The sequence below is a fragment of the Cervus elaphus genome, chromosome 9, assembly GCF_910594005.1.
Source record: "Cervus elaphus chromosome 9, mCerEla1.1, whole genome shotgun sequence".
In the NCBI taxonomy this organism is placed as follows: domain Eukaryota; kingdom Metazoa; phylum Chordata; class Mammalia; order Artiodactyla; family Cervidae; genus Cervus; species Cervus elaphus.
The window spans coordinates 86,056,881-86,072,488 of NC_057823.1; positions in this window are offsets into that span (position 1 = coordinate 86,056,881).

A 15,608-nucleotide genomic window follows, 5' to 3' on the forward strand; every position below is an offset into this window, starting at 1 on the left:
ATAACAATAAAAACTTCAAACAGTTGTCTTCTGTCTTTCATAATTTTTGCCAAGTACTATGTTGTATTTTCTTTGTTCTTCTATATCTGCTGTATCTATTTTTCATCTGTTGGTCTTCATGCTTTTTTCTCTTCATATCTGTATTGTACTAAATATTTTCAATTGAATCTCACTACTACTTTAATCAGTTCAAGTATGCTATATCTATGTATGGGTTTCTTTTGTTTTCTTCTGTTTGTTTGGTTTTGATTTTCACTGTTTGAAATTCCCTGAGCATGAAATTTGGGTTTAATATTGGTTCAATATTTATAGAAATCCTTAGCCATAACCTTTGCAAATCTTTCCTTTGTCCTCTCATGTCTATACTGTTCTGTGATTCCAATTAAACATATGTTCACATTTTGTATTATTCTACATCTCATGATGTTCTGCTCTAGTGTGTTTTTTTCTCTTCTCTTTTTGTTTCAAATTGTGTAATCATTATTGACCTAATTAAAATTTCATTAGTTCTTTTCTTAGCTGTGTTGAGTCCATCAGCATCATACTTTATCTCTCTCACTTAACTCTATTTAACTCTAGTATTTGATTCATTCTTGTGTTTCTCCACTTTGCTGAAATTCCCTAAGTGTTCATACATGTCATCTACCTTTCCTAGTACCATAATAATTTGAGGGCTTTTTCCTTAATTTATAATTTCAACAGCTAAGTAATTTCTTAGTCTTCTGTTGAATACTTTGTTTCTTTTTTTTAATACTTTGTTTCTTATTTATTTTTTATGATCTTACTCCTTTGTGTATCTCATAATTTTTAATTTCATGCCATACATAATGTGTAGAATAGCAGAGACTCAGGGAAAGAGTATTGGGACTAGAAACAGACATGCCTGTTTTTTTTTCTGCTAGCCCTTTAGTGGGGGAGATCAACCAATGTTGTCAGGAGCTATGCACAATTTGGGTATTATTTTCATTATAAATAGTTTTGTTGCACCACCAGCTTCAAATCTTTATGGTATTTGTGCGTACTCAGTCGTTTCAGTCATGTGCAACTCTTTGTGACCCCATGGATTGTGGTCCACTAGGCTCCTCTGCCCATGGGATTTTCCAGGCAAAGATACTGGAGTGGGTTGCCATTTCCTCCTCCAGGTATTATCTGTGCTAAGGCTTTTAGTTGGTTAATCAGTGGGTTCTCCTCAATGTTCTAGTTCTACCCTCAGTTTTAGGCCTTCCCTATGTTCCTGCATATCAGAGGTCTCTGCATTTTCTTTACCATTCCCCAGTAGATACATTGTTGTTTTCCTTCACTGACCTAAGTATAAGAGACAAGAAGCGTTATCTCTTTTCCTGGTTCAGCCTCATTTTTAAGTAGGTACTATATCTTTGGTTCTTAGGGATGAGACTTTCTCAGTTTATTCTTTCTTTCCACAGTGACAGGAGAATTTTAATTGTCTTGATTCATCCAGTAGTGGCTTCCGCCTTTAGGCTCTTTTAGGAAGAATGGACTGGGTGGTTCTTTGTGTTTTGCTCGCAGCTATGGTAGCTTCATTCTTCAAATTGAACTACTAAGGAAGAATTACTCTGCTGTTTATCCTGCCCCCAATATTGCTCATGCACATCCAGGGAGGATGTAAAGCTGAGCATGCAAGTATAAGCTGCTCCAAGTGTTCTGTCTACATGCCACAGGTGAGCTAGTGCTCATGCCACATCTTTCCTAGTGCTTCAGGCTAGCTTTCTCTATGATCTTAGATTTTGCTGGATTCAAGAAATATATAACTATGTACATATCCAGTTATTTCTTATTGTCAGGATGAAAGCAGAATTTGTTTCAGGTTTCTAAATGCTTGGCAGAAGGCCAAAGTGAGTTATTTTGAAGATAAAATGAAAACTGTATGTCTGTATAGATAGACGCTAAAGATCAGGGACCATGTCTTTTTTACTTATATAACAGTTCAGTTCGGTTCAGTTCAGTTCAGTCACTCAGTTGTGTCCAACTCTTTGCGACCCCATGAATCGCAGCACGCCAGGCCTCCCTGTCCATCACCAACTCCCGGAGTTCACTCAAATTCATGCCCATCGAGTCGGTGATGCCATCCAGCCATCTCATCCTCTGTCCTCCCCTTCTCCTCCTGCCCCCAATCCCTCCCAGCATCAGGATCTTTTCCAATGAGTCAACTCTATGCATGAGGTGGCCAAAGTATTGGAGATTCAGCTTCAGCATCAGTCCTTCCAATGAACACCCAGGACTGATCACCTTTACAGTAGCCTCTGGATTAAGAGGAGACACTTAACTCACTGGTTTACAACTAGGGTGACTTTACTCTCCCTCCACCCAAGGGACATTTGATACAGTATCTAGACATTTTTCTCTGTTGTCAGGTCCAGGGACTAATGTGTGTGTGTGTGTGTAAACATAGACAATTATTGATATTTGTATTTCATATAAACATCAGTTTTGCTGAGGTTGACAAATTCTTAGTTCAGTTCAGTTCAGTTGCTCATTCGTGTCTGACTTTTGCAACCCAACGACTACAGCAAGCCAGGCTTCCCCGTCCATCACCAACTCCAGAGCTTGCTCAAACTCACCTCCATCAAGTCAGTGATGCCATCCAACAATCTAATCCTCTGCCAACCCCTTCTCTTCCTGCCTTCAACCTTTCCCAGCATAGGATCTTTTCAAATGAGTCAGATCTTCACTTCAGGTGGCCAAAGTAGTATTGGAGCTTCAAAATCAGTCCTTCCAATGAATATTCAGGAATGATTTCCTTTAGGATTGACTGGGTGAATCTCCTTGCAGTCCAAGGGACTCTCAAGAGTCTTCTCCAACACCACAGTTCAAAAACAGTTCAATTGAACTGTTCACCACAGTTCAATTTTTCAGCACTCAGCTTTCTTTATGGTCCAACTCTCACATCCATACATGACTACTGGAAAAACCATAGCTTTGACTAGATGGACTTTTGTCAGCAAAGTAATGTCTATGCTGTCTAGATTGGTCCTAGCTTGTCTTCCAAGGGGTAAGCGTTGTTTAATTTCATGACTGCAGTCACCATCTGCAGTGATTTTGGAGCCCAAAATAATAAAGTCTCTCACTGTTTCCACTGTTTCTCCATCTATTTGCCATGAAGTGATGCGACCGGATGCCATGATCTTAGTTTTCTGAATGTTGATTTTTAAGTCAGCTTTTTCATTCTCCTCTTTCACTTTCCTCAAGAGGCTCTTTAATTCCTCTTCACTTTCTGCCCCAAGGATGGTGTCATCTGCATATCTGAGGTTATTGATATTTATCCTGGCAATCTTGATTCCAGCTTGTGCATCATCCAGTCTGGCATTTCACATGATGTACTTTGCATATAAATTAAATAAGCAGAGTGACAATATACAGCCTTGACGTACTCCTTTTCCTATTTGGAACCAGTCTGTTGTTCCATGTCCAATTCTAACTGTTGTTTCTTAACCTGCATACAGATTTCTCAGGAGGCAGGTAAGGTGGTCTGGTATTCCCATCTCTATAAGAATTTTCCACAGTTTGTTGTGATCCACATAGTCAAAGGCTTTGGTGGTGTCAATAAAGCAGAATTAGATGATTTCTGGAACTTTCTTGCTCTTTCTATGATCCAGCTGATGTTGGCAGTTTGACCTCTTGTTCCTCTGCCTTTTCTAAATCCAGCTTGAACATCTGGAAGTTCATGGCTCATGTACTGTTGAAACCTGGCTTGGAGAATTTTGAGCATTACTTTGCTAGCGTGTGAGATGAGTGCAAACGTGCGGCAGTTTGAAAATTCTTTGGCATTGAAATGAAAATTGACCTTTTCCAGTCCTGTGGTCACTGCTGTGTTTTCCAAATTTGCTGGCATATTGAATGCAGCACTTCCCCCCATAGTCAACAAAAGAGTTCAAAATGCAGTACTTGGGTACAGTCTCAAAAATGACACAATAATCTCTGTTTGTTTCCAAGGCAAGCCATTCAGTATCACAGTAATCCAAGTCTGTGCCCCAACCAGTAATACTCCACAAGCCAAAGTTGAATTCTTAGTTATAAAATATAGAAATTATAGAAAACATTTATAGAGACTAGATTAAGATAATAAAGAGTCATGAATAGGCAAAGGTATCAGAATATCTAATAAGATGTATTAAAACCACTGACTTCTCTTTGTGTGTAGGACAGGTTTGGCTGCATGTAATGGAAACTCCAGTTCAAAAGGATAGAAACAATAAAGAAAATTATTATACCAACTTAACAGGAAATATAAAAGTAAGGAGACTTTAGATTGGGTAGCTTTAGACTTGTAGTTGTTTTCCTTTATGATTTTCCTGTTTCCATTTTTCTTTCTTTTTTCACAAGCTGTCTTTCCATTATTCACATGAGACAATAAAACATATCATTCTAAAGGACTGTATACACACCAATGCCATTCTTATAAGCATCTCTGGTTAGAGACAGAAACACTTCCAGACATATAGAAAAATATGATATTTTTATACAGTATGTATCATAAAACAAACATTATAATATTAAAATCAGAATTGAATTCATTTAACCTACAAATCAGATTTCTATTTTAAAAGTTAATGAGAAACTATATAGAAGAATTATATAGGTGCATTGGGGGAAAACCAATTAGTTTAATGTGCTGAATGGGTTGTTGGCTTTGAATTAAGGAAATAAGTTAAGTGCCAAAAGCAAATGCTAAAACTCACTTTTCTAAGTTTAATCTTATGATTTTAAACCAAACTATTAAGTTGACTTCAGAGACAATTCTCCTATGCAAGAAAGTAAATTTCAGAGGTCATTTTTGGCTTATATCTCTAAACTGATGCACTACTTTTTGCTTTCAAATGATTTAAAGTCGAGAGAAAAAGATTATAGTCATTCATCTTCCTAATATTATCTGCCTTCCAGACTGTACTCTGCATCTCTAAGTTAAATTTTTCAATAGGCAAATAATTCAATACAGAAAAGGAAAGAGAAATATACCCTTAGAAAGGGAATATTTGAAATAGTCCCTTAAAAAGGGAACATTTTTGTGGCAAGATAATTTGGGAGGTATTCATTTATGATTGCTCCCTGTATTTTTATTATTTATTTTATTGTAGACACTGTTCTGATTGCCTTATGAAAGATTTATGATGAATTTTCTAAACTTTTGTTTCTAAACAGAATTTACTGAAATGAATTGACGAATACAGATTTTTGAGATAATAGAACATTCAGTGAGAATAGGAAAATAATGATTTATGGAAAGTATAATTATTTAAAAACATAAAAGCAATACATATTATAATATGTTTTTAAATTACCCTCATTTATAATCATACTTCAGGCATTAGAAGACAGAGGAAAGTGGAGAGCTTGGGTCATCCCCAAAAAGAGCATCCACTGAATACTGTGTATAGATTTTTAAAAAATAGAAAATATCACTGTAAGGAATATTGCTGCAGTATCACGAAACTTTATGCAAGATGACCTATTGTTTGAAAACTGAATGTTCTACTCCTACTGGTTGACCTGAGGAATTATTGCGCATACACATGTGTGTGTGTGTGTGTGTGTGTGTTTAAATGTGAATTTATCTTTTATCATCCACTGTTTATGTACTTGCTTGCCCATTCACTGAGGATCCCCCAGCTTGCATTAATATCATCTTAATTTTTTGGTTATACACATAAGAGCCTAACAGGCATCCCCAAAAGGGCCACTAATTTTCTTTTTTAACTTCAGGAAATAAGTGACTTGCAGAAAACACAAATATAGAGGCTATATTAGGTCCACAGGGCAAGCAGGAGGATACTACATGCAATTGCCCATGACTAAACCTGAAACCAGAAATAAAGTTGAAAGAACAAGAAATGTCAATAAAGCCAAACTGGCAGTTTAAAGAGCTCTGGTGGTAAAGTGGAGGATGGATTAGAAATGTTATTGGAGGTTGTAGGAGAAAATTGCCAAAATATGATGAACTCAAAATTAAAATTCTGACGGGAGGGATAAGATAAGCAGATGGACGGGGGCAATATTGAGGGGATTCACAGTGCTAGCCACTGGGGAAGCAAATAGATTTGAGTAGCAATCAAAAAGAGAGTTCAGAGTTGAAAGTCATGTTTCTAAGAATCTGGTAGGAGGATAGTTAGGCTTTTTCTGACCTAAGAGGGATAGAGAATATTTGAAATAAAAGTTTATAAATTTCAGTTTTGACAAGTTTTTCTGAGAAATCTATGAGATATACACATTTTGAGTTTCAGAGTTAAGGAGACAATTCTGAGCTATGTATAGCAAGATTTGAGACTTTTTCTTTACATTTTTTAGAAAGAAATGTCTTAGCAGTAGAAAGTTAAAGAAATATAAATAATCAGCAGGATCCAAATTAATGGAGTACAAATGATCATAAATGGTACTGAATCTGTTTTGATTTATGTTTAATGAATTTAGCCCCAAAACAGGAATAATTAAATCTGAACATTAACATGCATATGCTGAGTAGAAGCCTATATGATGGTGTTTTCTTAAGCTGGCACTTGCTTTTAACTTTCAACCAGTTTGACAAATATGACCTTGTTTAATATTCAAATTGATTTTAGAACTACACATAGAGGTATTGTCTTTATTTGGTGAATGGAAAAACAGTAGCCCAGGAAGAAGAAAAGGTCTTCTACAAGTAATAAATAGAGTAAATTACATAGACTCAGTTTCTTGATTCTGCATGAGCACTCTGTCCATTATACCTTATTTGTTTTTACTCAATGAAATTATAGGCAAGTGATAGTTATTTAGTAATTAATTATTCACTATAAATTATATAATATTGCTTTATAAAATATTATATTAAGAAAATAATTGCTTTTATCTAGATTCAAAAATTGATATTTGAGTCTAGCCATAACAACAACAGCAACAACAAAACCTGGGTAATTTACCACAACAGAAATTTATTATCTCTAGGAGTCCAAAAGAAAGCTGAATGCCAAAGAATGAATACTTTTGAACTGTGGTATTGGAGAAGACTCTTGAGAGTCCCCTGGTCTTCAAGGAGATCAAACCAGTCAATCCTAAAGCAAATCAGTCCTGAATATTCATTGGAAAGACTGATGCTGAAGCTGAAACTTCAATACTTTGGCCACTTGATGCAAAGAACTAACTCACTGGAAAAGACCCTGTTGCTGGGAAAGATTGAAGACAAGAGGAGAAGGAGCTGGCAGACCGTGAGATGGTTGGATGGCATCAACCGACTCAATGGACATGAGTTTGAACAAGCTCCAGGAGTTGGTGATGGACAGGGAAGTCTGACATGCTGCGGTTCATGGGGTGGCAAAGAGTCGGACACGACTGAGTGACTGAATTGAACTGAGCAGTCCAAAATCAATATACTGACCTATATAACCTCCCTCTGAATCCTGCAGAGGAATTCTGTCTTTTATCTTCCTAGATTCAAGTGATTGCCAGCAGTCTCCTGTTCCCTGTCTTGCAGACACTTAATTTCAATCTTTATCTTCCTTGTAGCACAGTGCTCTTCCTTTGTCTCTGTCTTCAGATGGCCTTCCTATAAGCTCCCCAGTCATGCTAGAGTTGGGGAACTCCCTGCTATAGAATGACTTCATCTTAACTAATTATATCTACAACTCAATTTCCAAATAAGATGGCATTTTGGGAAACATGGAGTTAGGACTTCCGTATGACTTTTGGTGGGTGTGGGGGTGCAAAAATTCAAACTATAATACCAATATATCTAATTATATTAGTAAAATACTATCTGCTTACTATTAGATTTAATGAAATAAATATATTTTAAATATTAGAAGAGGCATTCAGAAGATTCACATAGATAAACCCCACTTTAAATTACATTGACAAAGAACTCCCAAATGACTTCAGGATATGAAAATTAATAGACAAAGAGAAATACATGATTTATGGAGTCTTGAATTCTAGGTTATATGTTAACTAGTAATTTTATTTTTCTTAATATAAAACTGTACATAATTTTGTATTTTAGCTTATTTTCTTTAATATAAAAATACTTCCATGTCAAAGACATATGAAAGATTGTTATTCACTAGATAGATTAAAAAAGAGAATTTGCTTTGTAGATAAGGAAGACTGTTGCCATAAGAAAATATTAAAATATATTTCCACATGCAAATATATTTTTATATACAAATATATGGTTTAATTTAATGTATTTTTCAGGTCATGTAAATTCAAGTAATCCATTTAAACATCATAATAATGTATTTTGGCACCTGCAATGGCGGAGACCTCGGTTCGATTCTTAGGTCAGGAAGATCTGCTGGAGCAGGGATAGGCTACCCACTCCAATATTCTTGGGCTTCCCTCATGGCCCAGCTGGTAAAGAATGTGCCTGCAATGCAGGAGACCTGGGTTCAATCCCTGGGTTGGGAAGATCCCATGGAGAAGGGAACAGCTACCCACTGTAGTATTCTGGCCTGCAGAATTCCGTGGACTGTATATTCCATGGGGTCACAAAGTCGGACACAACTGAGTGACTTTCACTTCACTTGATCTTCATCTACTTGATAAAGGGTAAAACAACATCCCTTTGCTGTGAAAAGAAAAGAAGCTAAAGGCAAAGGCAAAAAAAAAAAAAAAGAAAGAAAGAAATATATACCCATTTGAAAGCAGAGTTCCAAAGAATAGCAAGGAGAGATAAGAAAGCCTCCCTTAGCGATCAATGCAAACAAATAGAGGAAAACAATAAATGTGAAAGACTAGAGATATCTTCAAGTATATTAGAGATACAAAGGGAAAATTTCATGCAAAGATGGGCTCAATAAAGAACAGAAATGGTATGGACATAACAGAAGCAGAAGATATTAAGAAGGTGGCAAGAATATACAGAACTATGCAAAAAATCTTCATAACCCAGATAACCATGATGGTGTGATCACTCAGCTAGAGTCAGACATCCTGGAATGTGAAGTCAAGTGGGCCTTAGAAAGCATCACTATGAACAAAGATAGTGGAGGTGATGGAATTCCAGCTTAGATATTTCCAGATGATGATGTGAAAGTGCTGCACTCAATATGGCAGCAAATTTGGAAAACTCAGTAGTGGCCACAGAACTGGAAAAGGTCAGTTTTCATTCCAATCCCAAAGAAAGGCAATGCCAAAGAATATGCAGACTACCTCAAAAACGCACTCATCTCACATACTAATGCTCAAAATTCTCCAAGCCAGGTTTCAACAGTACATGAACTGTGAATATTCAGATGTTCAAGCTGGACTTAGAAAAAGCAGAAAAACCAAGATCAAATTACCAACATCTGTTGGATCAATCGAAAAAGCAAGAGAGTTCCAGAAAAACATTTACTTCTGCTTTATTGACTACGCCAAAGCCTTTGACTGTGTGGATCACAACAAACTGGAAAATTCTTAAAGAGATGGGAATACCAGGCCACCTTGCCTGCCTCCTGAGAAATCTGTATGAAAGTCAAGAAACAACAGTAAAAACTGGACATGGAACAGACTGGTTCCAAATCAGGAAAGGAGTATGTCAAGGCTGCATATTGTCACCCTGCTTATTTAACTTATATGCAGAGTACATCATGTGAAATGCTGGACTGGATGAAGCACAAGCTGGAATCAAGATTGCTGAGAGAAATATCAGTAACCTCAGATGTGCAGATGATACCACCCTTATGGGAGAAAGTGAAGGAGAACTAAAGAGCCTCTTGATGAAAGTGAAAGAGGAGAGTGAAAAAGTTGGCTTAAAACTCAGCATTCAGGAATCTAAGATCATGGCATCCAGTCCCATCACTTCATGGCAAATAGATAGAGAAGCAATGAAAAAAGTGAGAGGTTTTATTTTTTTGAGCTCAAAATCACTGGAGATGGTGACTGCAGCCATGAAATTAAAAGATGCTTACTCCTTGAAAGGAAATCTATGACCAACCTAGACAGCATATTAAAAAACAGAGGCATTGCTTGCCAACAAAGGTCCATCTAGTCAAAACTATGGTTTTTCCATTAGTCATGTATGGATGTGAGAGTTAGAGTATAAAGAAAGCTGAGGGGCAAAGAATTGATGCTTTTGAACTGTGGTGTTGGAAAAGACTCTTGAGAGTCCCTTGGACTGCAAGGAGATCCAACCAGTCAATCCTAAAGGAAATCAGTCCTGAATATTCATTGGAAGGACTGATGCTGAAGTTGAAACTCCAATACTTTGGTACCTGATGCAAAGACCTGACTCATTTGAAAAGACCCTGATGCTGGGAAAGATTGAAAGCAACAGAAGAAGGGATGAGATGGTTGAATGACATCACTGACTCATTGGACATGAGTTTGAGTAAGCTCTAGAAATTGGTGATGGACAGGGAGGCCTGGTGTGCTGCTGTCCAAGGGGTAAGCAAAGAGTTAGACATGACTGACTGACTGAACTTAGCTGAACTGAAAACAGTATCTCTTTGCAAAGTGACATAGAAAATGTATTCATATGCTGTAACCAAAGTTATATATACTATTAATAGATTTTATTCAAAGCACCAAAAATTTTTTCTGCATTTGCCTTTTCATGTATTAAAGGAAAGTACATGTGTATCATGCTGCAGGGGAAAATGGTTTAGGGCAGCTATATCTGAACACAGAGAAAACTGCCAATTTAATAAACCTTGCATGCCATTTCCTTCCAAAATGCACTTGGTGTATGTTAAGTCAACTATAGTCAAATTTGTGAGGTCAATCGAAATTTGGGCAGTGGGGAGTTTTTCTCTTTTTTTCTCCCTTTTCTTCTTAAATATAAAATAAATTGTTTCTTTGTCATTGCTCAGAAATAAAAAATTAAATAATGACAATTTAGCTGCATAATGCCTGGGAATTCTAGGAGGAAAAGAAAGCATCTTTTACCTTTATAAGTATTTGTCATTCGGTGGTATACTATGTTAATCATTAGCAAATATAGACAGGGAAAACACACAAACACTCACACACACACAAACAAGTAAAGAGAAGTACCTCTCTGAGCGGCAGAGGGACTCTAAAAAAGACTGTTTCCAAAGATCTTACTTATGTTGGCAAATCCCACTCTAGTGTCAGGTTTGAAGAGGCAACCTGACTTTGTTAGCCAATCCTGAACTCTTGGAAAGTGATTCAGTGACAACCCTAGTCCTTCTTGTATGCAAATTAAAGAATGAGGTATTATTCCTTAGGCTCCTCCAGCAAGGGCCATTGTCCAAAGCTCTTAGAGCTTAAGGTACAGTACTGGCCCTTCAAAAGTTAATACGTTGAAAAAATAAAATGAAAGAAGTTAAGTCGGTCAAAATTTCTCTTTTATAGGTTAAAAAGGTTTTGTGGGAAAATCTAAAACTTTTCTCAAGATAAATATAGAAGAAATTGGGTGAAATAGGTAAAAACTAGAAATAAGTAGCTTCACAGTTAGGCAAAATAGTCTTCCATTTATTTGGATTTCCTTCTTTGAGCTACTTAAGTTATTAGAGCCTTAGTTTCCTCATCTTGTAAATGGAATAGGTAACTATAGCCATATAACCAGATAATTAGATCATCCTTATAAGTCTGTTGTTAAGTCTAAATAAAGAAAAAAATCCATCTAAATCAGCTGGTACATAGAAAAGTGCCTTATACATGTTAGCTATAGCAATGATTAATACAATCATTTTGCATAGTTGTTTCTATGAGAAAAATATTGAGCAAATGCTCAGAAGACATTTCTTTCAAATGTTGAAATCCTGTGTATTTTAATTTAGACAAAATCATTAAATAAACATATAATTCCATGGGGGCATTGTTTAATCCATTTCTTTCATGCCAGTTATTCATAATCATCATTATATAAATATATTATTAGTATTGAGACCTGTCCAGTCCATACCTCTGCCCTCTATGTTTAGTCATGACCTTACTGTGGTTGCAAGTGGGGAAAATTAGCAATATACTTAACAAAATCTGAACAAATTTTATTGGACCCTTGCATGCATACATGCTAAGTCACTAAGTCTTGTCCAACTCTCTGCAACCCCATGGACTGTAGCCTGACAGGCTCCTCTGTCCATGAGATTTTCCAGGCAAGAATACTAGGGTTGGTTGCCATTTTCTACTCCAGAGGATCTTCCCGACCCAGGGATTGAACCTGTTTCTCTCGCTCCTCCTGCATTGGCAGGCGAGTTCTTTACCACTATGCCAACTGGGAGGCCCTGAAAGAGAATACTTTGACAAATATAAAAATAGACAATGGTTCATTAGATCACTTCCAGTATCCAGGATTAAATGAGCAAACTGTCTCATGTTACCCTTACCTTCTAGAATAATAGCTAAACTATATTATGCTTTTATGTTATGTCAAGTACCATGCAGAGTACATTAATTGCATCATCTAATCCTAATTACCTACCAAAAGTCCCACCTCAAAATATACTGGAGGTTAAGATTTCAAAATATGAGTTTTTCAGGGGCTGTAATCATTCACTCCATAGCACTAGTTAATTTCAATATAATAGGTTCTATTTTGTATATAGTAATATATGCATGAATCTGAATCTCTCACTTTATCTTCCTTCCCCTTTTCCCCCATGGTAACCATAAGATTGTTTTCTACATATTACATGAAACAGATAACTAATAAGAACCCACTGTGTAGCACAGGGAGCTCTACTCAATACTTTATAATGAAATATATTGAAAAGGAATCTAAAATAAGTGTGTATACATAACATCCAGTACGTTACCTCATGGCAAATAAAAGGGGGAAAAGTGGAAACAGTGACAAATTTTATATTCTTGGGCTCCAAAATCACTGCAGACAGTGACTGCAGCCATGAAATTAAGATGCTTGCTCCTTGAAGAAAAAACTATGAAAAACCTAGACAGTGTATTAAAAAGCAGAGACATCACTTTACCAACAAAGGTCCATATAGTCGAAGCAATGGGTTTTTCAGTAGTCACATATGGATGTGAGAGTTGGACTATAAAGAAGGCCGAGCACCGAAGAATTGATGCTTACAAACTGTGGTGCTGGAGAAGACCTTTGAGAGTCCCTTGGACAGCAAGGATATTGAATAAGTCAAAGGAAATCAACCCTGAATGTTTACTGGAAGGACTGGTGCTGAAGCTGAAGCACCAATACTTTGGCCGCATGATGCGAAGAGTTGACTCGCTGGGAAAGACCCCAGTGCTGGGAAAGATTGAGGGTGGGAGGTGAAGGGAGTGACAGAGGATGAGATGGTTGGATGCCATAACTCACTCAATGGACTTAAACTGCAGGAGATAGTGAAGAACAGGGAAGCCTGGAGTGCTGCAGTTTATGGGGTCACAAAGAGTTGGACACAACTTAGCAACTGAACAACAATAAATATGTATATGTATGACTGACTCATTTTGGTGTACACCTGGATAATGCAACATTGTTAACTATACTCCAATAAAAATTAAAAAATAAAATGTTTAGCTGATATAAAAAGTATGTCTACTTGTTATATAAATAGCAAGTTATGTTTTTAATTAGGCCAATTTATGCATCATAATGCGTAGGAGAGTTTCTACTGTTAATATCTCTATCATAAATAAAAGACTCATCTAATAAGAATAGAATTTTCTTTTATGACATAAGATATTAAAAGTAAGCCTTTTGATTGAATTATTAGGTTGGTGCAAAAGTCATTGCAATTCTGCATTGCTGAAATTTGCCAGTTGATATTGGAATACATTCTTAACTAAATGTGGCTATATTATGCATCACTTTCATGCACATTTCTTGCTTTATTTTTTTTTCTCATGACTTATTAGTTGCTGCTTGTTATATTTACTTTAGACTATGAAAGTTGATGCTAGACAAAAAGCAAATTCAAGTGATTTTCTTACTCAAGTTCAAAATGGGTTGTAAAGCAGCAAAGACAGCTCCCAACGTCAATGATACATTTGGCCCAGAAACTGCTAAAGAACATATCATATAGTGCTCAAAGACTGTATGTTGGTTCAAGAAGTTTTGCAAAGGAAACAGAGCCTTGAAGATGAGGAGTGCAGTGGCCAGCCATCAAAACTTGACAATAACCAGTTGAGAGGAATCATCAAAGCTAATCCTTTTACAGCTATATGAGAAGTTGCTGGAGAACTCAATGTAGACCATTTTAGGGTCATTCAGCATTTGAAGCAAATTGGAAAGGTGAAAAACTCATAAGTGAGTGCCTCATGAGCTGAATAAAAAAAAAAAGTCATGTTTGGAAATATCATCTTCTTCTATCCTACTCAACAACCGTGAACCATTTCTTGATCAGCTTGTGATGTGCAATGAAAAGTGGGTTGTACATGACAACTGGAGATGACCAGTTCAGTGTGGTTGGAATAAGAAGAAGCTCCAAAGCACTTCCCAAAGTTGAACTTGCACCCCAAAATGGTCATGGTCACTGTTTGGCAGTCTTCTGCCCATTTGATCCACGGCAGTTTTCTGAATCCCAGTGAAACCATTACATCTACAAAGTATGCTCAGCAAATTGATGAGATGCACAAAAAACTGCAATTCCTGTAGCCACCATTGGTCAACAGAAAGGGCCCAATTCTTCTGCATGACAACACCTGACTTCACAACCAACCAAGCGTTGGCACAACCAACGCTTCAAACATTGAATGCATTGGATGATGAACTTTTGCTTCATCTGTCAAATTCACCTTCTCACCAACCAACTACCACTTCTTCAAGCATCTCAAAATTTTTTTTTTGCAGGGAATATGCTTTGTCCATCCTAAAGGAGATCAGTCCTGGGTGTTCATTGGTAGGGCTGATTTTGAAGCTGAAACTCCAATACTTTGGCCACCTCATGCGAAGACTTGACTCATTGGAAAAGACCCTGATGCTGGGAGGGATTGGGGGCAGGAGGAGATGGGGATGACAGAGGATGAGATTGCTGGATGGCATCACCAGCTCGATGGACATGGGTTTGTGTAAACTCCGGGAGTTGGTGATGGACAGGGAGGCCTGGGGTGCTGCGATTCATGGGGTTGCAAAGAGTCGGACACGACTGAGCGACTGAACTGAATTGAACTGAACTGAAAATATGTTGACTGTAATGGTTCCTATTTTGATTAATAAAGATGTGTTTGAGCCTAGTTATAATGGCAATTAGTTTTGTAAATCTCATGTACATACAAGCCTGGTGGTCTACAGTCCATGGGGTCGCAAAGAGTTGGACACGACTGAAGTGTCCGAGCACGTGTACAGTCTATATACACTTCGTTGGGCTTAATGGTTGCTGCCTAAAATGTACTGTTATGTGAAGATGAGCTAGAGGGAAACACATAGATGTGGTGAAATGGTGGGGAAACAACTGATTTGTGCAAAGATGAATTTATTTGAATATGTCATTGTTGTGCCTGCTTCCATAAAAACTAGCAAAAACTTACCTCTGCAAAGAGTTCAAGGGCCTTATAATCAGGACTAAATGACCACAATCTAAGACCTCTTTTCTGTCATCCCATTCTTAGGAAAACTTCTACTTAAGAAAGAAGACAAAATTCAACAGGCATTTATAATAAAAACTCTCAACAAAGTGGGTATAAAGGGGACGTACCTCAACATACTATATATGACATACTTATAGCCAACATCATACTCAGTGGTGAAAATCTTTCACTAAGAAAAAAAACTAAGACAAGAA